This window comes from Macaca mulatta, chromosome 17 (assembly GCF_049350105.2).
Source record: "Macaca mulatta isolate MMU2019108-1 chromosome 17, T2T-MMU8v2.0, whole genome shotgun sequence".
Classification (NCBI taxonomy): Eukaryota; Metazoa; Chordata; class Mammalia; order Primates; family Cercopithecidae; genus Macaca; species Macaca mulatta.
In genome coordinates this window covers 9,474,977-9,484,286 of record NC_133422.1, presented here as the reverse complement: position 1 = coordinate 9,484,286, position 9,310 = coordinate 9,474,977, and the positions used below count along the sequence as shown (strand labels likewise).

Here is a 9,310-nt window from a genome sequence, read left to right as displayed (position 1 = left end):
ACGTCTCTGCTTTGTCTGCTTAGGTGGTCCCTTCGTCATAACAGCTGTAAGAGTGGCTCTCCCATTTCCTCACCCAGGAGGGGTCTTTGCTAAGCGAGTCTGGTGTCTGGAAGGATTTTGTTCTTAGAAGCTACTACGTCATTGTCCTCAGCTCCCCATCGTTTGTACCTCAGTTTCCCTGAGCTGTAGGTCTACGTTATGTGTGAAAATGGGCCTCTGAAGGTCATGATCAAAAGCCTTGAGTATTTTTCCATGTGTTTGTTTTTTCTGCTCCGGCCCCAGACCCTCTCCTTGAAGGAGCTGGCCTTGAGAGTGACTTCGGTGGGCAGCCGCCCAGACTCCACACACCCCGCTGAGTCCACGTAACGCCCAACCCGGACAGGCCAGAGCTGAAGGGCTACTCTTCAAAGAAACCCTTTGAAGTGCAAACATTTCCTTTCCTGAAAAGAAGGGAAATTGAAATGAAAACGTATTGTTCTGTGCGGACAATGTTCTCTTCGATCAAAGAGGGAGTGGGGCTTATAAAGGGAGATGCACAAATTAGAGCTTGATGTGGCCAGTGGTGTGGACGTGATTATTCATCCCTGTGGAGGAAAATAGTGGGGTCTCTGACATTCGTAAGACTGTATTTTCCTTTTTTTTCTTCTTTTTCCTTAAGGTTCTGAATCTAGGTCTAACGTTCTATTTCATGATGTCCCTCCTTTGTGTTTTTATCTTGTGGTAAGCATTTGGGAGTGTCTTTCAGTCAATCATGATACCGTTTCCATGTTAGAATATTATGTAGCCAGTAAGAATGGTGTTTTCAAAGAACATTTGATTTTATGGGGGAAACTTTAATGTTAAAAGTGAAACCATCTGGGTGCAATGTTCCATATTTGGTGTTATCTTAATGAGATCTTTGTATTTGCACAGAAAGAAAAAAATTGGTAAAATTGGACTTTGTTTTTCTCACTCAGTGTTTGTGGCACCTAAAATAGTGCTCAACAAATATTTATTGAATGATTATTTTTATAATTAGTAAAACTGTATTTAAAGGAGGAATGTCTTTGAGCTAATGTTTTGGCAGGTGGATGGGACAATATATTATTTTAAGTTTCTGTTGTAATTTTGCCCTGGCAGCTCAGTTCTGGTTGATTTTGTTCTTTGGTACACACATGTACCCCATTTTGCACTTTGGTGCAAATTATACTGTGAATGGGTGACTTTGACATTTATATTTTTGGAAGAATCCGGTTCTACTGAAGTCAGAGTATCAGAAAGTTGCCTTTTTCCTAATGTTCCCAGATGGAGTAAAATTACAGCTTCTTCTTACTTACTCTGTAGTTAAGGAACCTTTGGGCCAGTTTGTCCTGTCCTGTGGTTGAGAATTTTTGCCTGATTTGCCCAAGGTTTCTCATCCTTCAGCATCCAAGGCTACCAACATGCACTGTTCATATGTTGTCCTGGTTTCTAATGGATAGTTGTCTAAAAATGCAGCTTCCCATTCTTACCTGTACTGTAGGTTAGCTCAGAAGATGTCCATCCGTGGTCTCAGTGATCTTATCCAGGGAGGGTGACTGTCACAGCTGTCCTTTCCTCTCCGGTGAGATTGTTTCATTCCTCCTTCAGGCACTTGGGATTCAGAGCCCTGTTGACTGCCTCTTCTGCACTGTTAGCTTAGCACAGGATTCTGGAAGCCCGGTGCTGGGAAAGCCTTTCTCTGGGCTGTTTGGGATGGGGCTACTGGTTACACGTACACACTGGTACTCACTGGGTGTTCCTGAGGATGGCAGCTTTTAAACTTCTTTGACTGCAGTCTACAATAAGACCTAAATTTACATTGTGATCAAGTACACACACAGAGGCACACATATTGATACATAGATTAAAATGACAATTTTTATGAAACAGTACTCAGTTTTACTATCTGTGATACACTGAGATAATTTTTATTCTTTTCTATTTCATTACAAGAAAAATTCCTGGTGGCAACTTGGAGTTTGCAAAACACACTACGTTTAGACATATGAGCCACACCTCACCTGCAACTTCACTGCACTGCCCTGAATTTCATGTTCACTGCTAGCACCAGGGAATGGGAGTCAATTCTCCATCCAGACCAGTTAGGGCAAAGAAAGTTGAGGAGTCGAGGTTTCTTTCTGTGGTGATTTGAGAGTTTCTGACTGAAGGAGATATTACTCTCTGTGGTGATGCCCAAGAAGGTGAGTAGGTTTTCAGGGCAGATCTGTGTTAATTTCCCCGGTGTGGTTTGCTTATGCAAACTGGGGTATCTGTCCTTAGTTAACCTGACACACTGGTGTCCCAAAGGTGGCCTGGTCAGGCTGTATGTGAGTCTTTAGAAATGGGCCATACGTTTGTTAATTTCGGTGGTCTGATTTTCTTTGAGTTTATTTTATTCGGCGTGATGTGACAAAGAACCTATCTGAAAGAGTTAAGGATTTTTGGGAAGAGTGAGAAAACATACTCGTAGAAATGTTATTTTTTGACTAAATCTGATGGATTAAAATCGAATGGTGTTGAAACTATATTAACAATAGCAGCCGTACCATTAAATAGTTCTTCTTGAAAAGGTTGGATGGATTTTTGCTTAAGAAATGCTTGAATGTTTTTTCTGTTTTTTCTTAGAAATTAAATGTCTTTTAGTCTGTGTGTATAATTCACAAAACAATTGTAAATCAAGGGAATTGACTCTGCCTAACAAGGATATAGTGACATAACAGAACTAGAACAAGATAAATGGCCTCATTTATTGAAACAATGTGCAAAAGTCTGTCCTTGTTCTTTGGAAGTTTCTTTTATTTACTATGCTTCTTAATAAAAATAAATTTGTTGTGAGAATTCAGAGTACTTACTTCACAGTATTTTTAAAAGTTCATATAGAAGTTACAAATATTGGCTGGGTGCGGTGGCTCACGCCTGTAATCCCAGCACTTTGGGAGACTAAGGCAGGCAGATCACCTGAGGTCAGGAGTTAGAGACCAGCCTGGCCAACATGGTGAAACCCCATCTCAACTACAAATACAAAAAATTAGCTGGGTGTGGTGGTGCAGTACAGCTCCCGAGTAGCTGTAGTCCCAGCTACTCAGGAGGCTGAGGCAGGAGAATCGCTTGAGCCCAGGAGGTGGAGGTTGCAGTGAGACGAGATTGTGCCATTGCACTCCAGCCTGGGGAACAGAGTGAGACTCTGTCTCAAAAAGAAAAAAAAAAAAACCGTTACAAATATTACCACCACCATTGTTGGTGTTTGAGAAGAAACCTCATGAACTTGATCTTATGCTGTTATGTATGTTAATGTTTGAAATAAGTGATGACTCTGTTATTGCAAGTGTACCGCACTTCCCCCGCAAATCTATAACCTCACAGTTTCAGCCGCTGGGTTTGTTTGTTTGTTTGTTTTTGTTTTTTAACTTTTGTTGGAAGACATTTCTTTTTCAGATTGCTTTCTTTCCAGAGGGCAATCTTGGGAGAAATTAAGCAAGAGCATTCATTAGTTCTTTGAGTAATTTTATTGAACTGGGAAGAATGTCCGTCTTGCTGGTCTCAGAGTTGGATACAATTAGAGTTTTAGAAAATTATCAGATCTAATTTGTGCTGGGATTCAGGCCTAATTACCGAAAGACTCTGTGGTCTGGTGAGTCAAGGTGAGGGCATTGCTGTCTCATGTTTCTTGGGTGATTTGGTGTAGGGCAGTGCCCAGGGGAGGAGAAAGCTCTCCGCACAAATCTAAATCACTTTCCTGTGGCTCCTGGTTGCCCATGAGCGGTCCGGTGTGGAGCATCTGCAAGGGAGGTCTTGCTGAGTCACCTTGCGCAGCGTTTGAGTTGCTGGAAGAGTTGAAGTCTACTAAGAGCTGCTGGCCTTGACCCACAGAGGTCCCAGCAAGAGTCTCTTTCCAGCAAAGGGTCCTGCTGTGTGAAGGAAGAAAGCACCATTCCGCCCTGGGGAGGCACTTGGGAGCAGGGACAGAGGGAAAGCATGGGCTTCTCCACACGGATGCTTTGTGGAAGCAAGCAATACTCCCTGTATCCAAACGAGCAGCGACTCAGACATTTGAATTCTCTTACCTTTTCCTGGAATTGACCTTGTTGCTAGACTTCCTTGAAGGAACGGAACCGTAGGGCACACTTTACTGTGCATGCGGGCACGGGTATGGGCTCCTTACAGTTCTGGGGTGGGGCCTGAAGGCCACATCGCTGCCAGGTCTAGACCTAACGAAGGGCCTGCACCTGAAGATGTAAGCTGTGTAAAATAAAAAGTCAAATCTGAGGACAAGACTAACTGGAGCGTATTGTTTCTGGAAACGCAGCACACACAGCAGGACACGTTTCCATTGTAGTTGTGTACGTTGGGTGTATTTTGTAATGTGTCTGTTCATTATGACTGTTACTCCTTCGTTGCTCTCTAAAGAGCATGTGGGTGGATAAGATCATATGGGTTGGGCAGAGGTGGCAGTAGGGGCAGGCAGTAAGGATGGGGAAAAGGAACGCATCTCAGCAAGTGTGCAAGTTAAGTACTTGGCATAATGTAGTGGTGCCTTTCATATCCTAAGGTCATACTGTGGGTATCTTTGAACTGTCTAGACTAATACATGCATACAGATCCTCCCCCGGGGATCTCCTGAAATGCAAGTTCTGATTTGGTAGCTTAGGGAGTGGGTCTGAGAGATTGCATTTCTAACCAGCTCTCAGGGTCACTTGGAGTAGCAAGCACCTCCAAAACTGCTGGAACCTGGGACAACTGCAGGGAGACCTGAGCTGCCCATTAGACCACATCACCCTGAGGGTCTGGGATGCATGTGTCTTTGTGCCTCCTGTACCAAGGGCAGTGCCTGGTATGAAGTAGATGCTCAAAGTGATCTCTTCAACTGGACTGAAGAGGCTGCTGTCCCAGAGCCCATTTGCTTTAGTGGCCTTGGGACAGCAGGGGTGTGGTGATCCAGTGATAGCCTGTGCACTCATTTCAGCCCAGCTTGGTTATTGCTTTACAGCCATCTGCAGATAGGTTGTGCGGATTTGGCAGCAGAAGCGGGCTCCTGGCACCGGCAAGGAGTGATAGTCGAGGGCTTGGCAGTGAGGACAAGGACAGAACACCCACGGAAGAGAGGCAAGAACTCAGTAACCACCACCGTCTGGGATAATTAGCCGAGTGGCAAGCAGCCCTCCTCATTTCAGGAGGTCTGTGTTGTACACCCATATGCAACTCTGTGCCTCAGTTTCCTCATTTGAAAAATGGAGAAACTTACAGTCCCCCTGTTGTAGGTTATATTAAGGATTGAAGCTTTTAGCGCCTTGCCAGGCTTAGCATGAGAGTGCAATAAATGTGAGTTGTAATTAGGACTGGTGTGTAAAGGGTTACGCCCCAGCCTTCAGGGAGGTTTCTCCCAGAAGAAAAATCCCATTCCTGAGGCTGCACATAAATGTGTTGGTATTTTGCCGCTAAAAGAGTAGGTGTAAATTAACATGCAAAGTGATTCCTCCAGAAGGCTGGGGGTGGCGAAATGGGCCAAGGGGAGGTTGCTACTTGTTCCTCATCCTCAGGAAATTCTTAATGGAAGAGGCGGATGTCAGGAGCTTTCTAATTAACAGGCGGGTGAGAGGGGAGATGAACGTGTCTCTGGGGTGTGCCTCAGGGGCAGGCATGCGCTGGCGCTGGCGCTGGGGCGAAGTTCCAGGGACCCTTGCCCGTAAGACCTTAAACCAGAGTGCCACTTAGAGGGGACAGCGCACGCTTGGATGCGTGCTCTGGTGTTTAACCCTCTTTGCAACTTACTTATGTTTGGTTCTTCAAAAGTCTTAGAAGTGGCTGGCTAAAGGTAACGGGGTGCTGAGGCATGGCTCCCACACATGTCTATCACCCCAAAGGTGCTGGGCACGAGTACTGAGGGAAATCTTGGCTGTGTCTGACCTGTGTTTACTTCAGAGCTTTATGCCTAGCACATGGGTTTGCACAGGGACATTTAAAGTAAGAAAGAAGAGAGCAGAGTAGATCGGTGTCTCGGGAGGCTTTGAAGGGGGCCCAAGCTTCTGTGTTTTACCGCAAATGCCTGTGAAAACTCCCAGAACATTCCTTGATCGAAATGGTTTTCTTGTACCTTCTCACAGGGGGAGAAGCAGGGGTGGGGGCGGGGGCGGGATGCCATGGGAATGGAGCGTTCTTAAGCTCAGTTGTATGTGATTTTTATTTCTCTCTGTTGCCTGGTTCATTAATTCATAAACTCCTTTAGAAGGCTGAAGAGTTCGTTAGAAATATCCTATTTCTGTTAAATAGCAAGTAGAAACATGGCATTTACATTTTTCTTTAAAACTCAGAACTTGAGATCACTTATGTAAAATGTGAGGCAAGGCTGTCCCTTCTCCGGGAGGCTCTGGTGTTGGCGGGAATGGGGGGTTCAGGGGATCGAGGTTTAACCTGTGACCTTTGGTAGCTTTTGAATTTTTGAGCCATGTGTGTGTTGGCCTTTTGAAAATCCCATCATGGCATGCTTCTTTGGGGAAATCTGATTTCGTTTGTATGGTACGTCTTGCAGGAATGTAGAGGGTAGCTTTTAATCACCTTCTTAACGCTGTTCAGTCTCTAGAAACTGGCATATTATTCATTTGCCTCAGCAGGCGTTAAGATTAACAACATATTCCATGGGTGAAACTTTGCAGTTGGGCCCGGGAATAGTCTCTCTGCTTTATAGCACTCATCACCTTGCTGGAGAGGGAAAATCATTCAGGTAAGGGGACATGTCTTGATTGTTCAGCGCAGCAGCCGTGTGAGGAAATGAAGGCTTGTTTCCAGGTGGGAAAAAGGCCTGTGAAGGAGAAGGCTCTGCCAGCCATTGAAAGTGTGTTCTCCACATGTGTTTATGTATTGTCTGGGCATGAAGAGGGGTAACATGGAACAGATCTCAAAAAGGGGGAGGCAGTTATGAAGGCACTGAGAAATAAATGTAGAAAAGCAGAGAGGAAACACGGTGTAGGAGTCCTGGACTCTTAACAGAGCTTGAAGTACCTAGGAGCCTGAGAACTCAGACATGTCCCCTCTGCTGTCCCCTCCTGCCTGGCCTCGGAAGTCCTCCTGGGGACTTACCACACTTGCTGCATGGCAGTTCCCGGATGCCCCGGCCCCTCCGCAGTCACAGCCTGGAGGTAGAGAGACCTGCACCCCACCGGCTCAGCCATGGACTCATGTGATCCTGGGCCAGAGGCAGGCACTCCAGGCCGCACTTTTTGCCTTGGGGGTCTGAAGAGCTTGCACTAAGATGCTGCCCTCTGTGAGGTTTCCAGCCCTAAACGGGAAGTGAGGGACATTCCATGATTATGGATCCGCCAAAGAGCTCTGAGCGGTTCGGTGGCCATGCTGTGAAAGTGAACGTTGAGTGGGAACCACGCCATCAGATCTAGTAGGAACAAAGGGTCTGGTAGGAGGACGACGACAAAGACCTCTACTGAGAAGTGTCACTTTGCCTGTGTTAGCCCAGAAACATTGAGCAGGGCACCGGTTCGACCAGAAGGAACAGAATGGCTCTTGTAAAAATAAAAAGCACTTGGTACCAGCATCCATGTGGTCCACCAGGCTTGTGCCCCGTCAGAGGAATACTCTGGAGGAAATGGGCCATTCAGAATAGTGTGTTTCCAGTGCAGCTGTGGAAAGAGTGAGCAGTTGTGGACCAAACATTTCATGGTCTGATGAAAAGCTAGTGGATGCTGGCCAGGTGCGATGGCACTTTGGAAGGCCGAGGCAGGTGGATCACCTGAGGTCAGGAGTTTGAGACCAGCCTAGCCAACTTGGTGAAACCCTGTCTCTAATAAAAATGTAAAAAAATTAGCCGGGCATGGTGGTATGTGCCTGCAGTTCCAGCTGCTCGGGAGGCTGAGGCAAGAGAATTGCTTGAACCCAGGAGGCGGAGGTTACAGTGAACCGAGATTGTGCCACTGTGTTCCAGTCTGGGCAACAGAGCGAGACTCCATCTCAAAAAAAAAAAAAAAAAAAAATGCTAGTGAATGCTTATCCATTCATGACAGGGGCAGCCGTTTCCTGGTGTCAGATCCCTCGCCGCGGTGTCCTGTTGTGCGGGGCGCCTCAGGTGGAGTTTGGAATGTCGGGATAGGCCATGAGAAGTTTTAGTTCCATACTATCTCACCAGGGAGGAAGCCTGAGAGAAGTTATTTTTCAAAAGGATTAGTGAGCCATACACATCAAAATATATACAGGTTTCATCAAAGGAAAGAGACCCAGCTTGAATTGAGGATGAAGCATTTCCACAGCGGAGTCAGGCCGAAGCTCCGCGTCGAGATATCTAGAGAGAGCTGGCTGCTGCCTGAAAGGTTTCTTTCAGAAAGCCCTTCACGGTGGTACCACGTGTACTTGTTTCTCTTCTGCCCTCCTGAGAAACATGCTTGTCCCCAGCGGAATGAAGAAAAAGGCAAATTAAAAGATGTGTGAGAGAGAGAGTTCTTGCCTGCCGCCAGATCCCGCCTGCGGAGAGAAGGGCAGGGCTGTGGAAAGAGGCCTCGGGTCTGAGAACAAGAGGACTCATTCAAGTCTGTGGCTTTTGACAGGCTGTGACAGGGAGCCGGCGTATTGAGGGATCGCTTTTCCAGCATTGGTGGATCCTTAGTGGACTTGGAGCTCTCAGGGTACCCAGTGAAAAGGCACCAGGCCAGAGCTCCCCGGGGTGTCTGGTTGACCCAGTAGCTTGCCGTGTCCTCTCCAGGAAGAAATAGTTGAGAGTGGATTGTGCCAGATTCGCATTCCTCTCCGCAGCCCCTCCAAGGCTTCTCAGCCACGGCTGGACTCTGGGTAGACTCAGCTGGGGACAGACGGTGGACACCTGGCACCTCTCCTGGGCCTCACAACGTTTGCCCAAGGTCCTTTAGGTTTGTCTTAGCAGATGTGATCCTGCCGATGACAGGGTATTCTTATTTACACTTGCAGATGTGTGTGTATTAAAATAACACGCCCTTGGATTGAATAGAGCACATTCGGCTGTGCCACTGAGTTCACGTAAGGTTTGCAGTAGGACAAAGGATGGCAAACAGTTCGATCTGCAAAAAAACAAACAAACAAACAAAAAAAACTTCAGTTGTGCAGCCCAAGTTCAGATGTCTTAAATATCTGCTGTCCGGATAGAAATCTGAGAAGGGTTGTGCTACGGGAGAGGGGAAATCTCATTTGCCAGCCCCCAAGAAGCCTTGGCTTTTGTCTGGGGACAGCAAGGACTTCCTAAGAGGGCTGACTGAAAGATCCCGAAGATGAGAGTAAGAGATGCCCTCAGCGTCTCCAATGCCACAGGCCACAGCGAGGAGAACCACAGACTTAGTGA

The 9,310-nt window shown here is 46.6% G+C and overlaps 2 protein-coding genes across 16 annotated transcripts in view; both read left to right on the top strand.

Moving 5' to 3' along the window:
- Positions 1–9,310, top strand: part of LOC114673599 (uncharacterized) — a 185,106-nt gene that overhangs the window by 80,983 nt on the left and 94,813 nt on the right. The gene's annotated exons all lie outside the window — the stretch shown is intronic.
- Positions 1–9,310, top strand: part of SLC7A1 (solute carrier family 7 member 1) — a 106,329-nt gene that overhangs the window by 29,159 nt on the left and 67,860 nt on the right. For 4 of the 13 annotated variants that reach the window (XM_077973639.1, XM_077973648.1, XM_077973640.1 and 1 more), the window contains exon 1: positions 550–617. The gene's annotated coding sequence lies outside the window, so the exon portion shown is untranslated. 13 annotated transcript variants of the gene reach the window in all.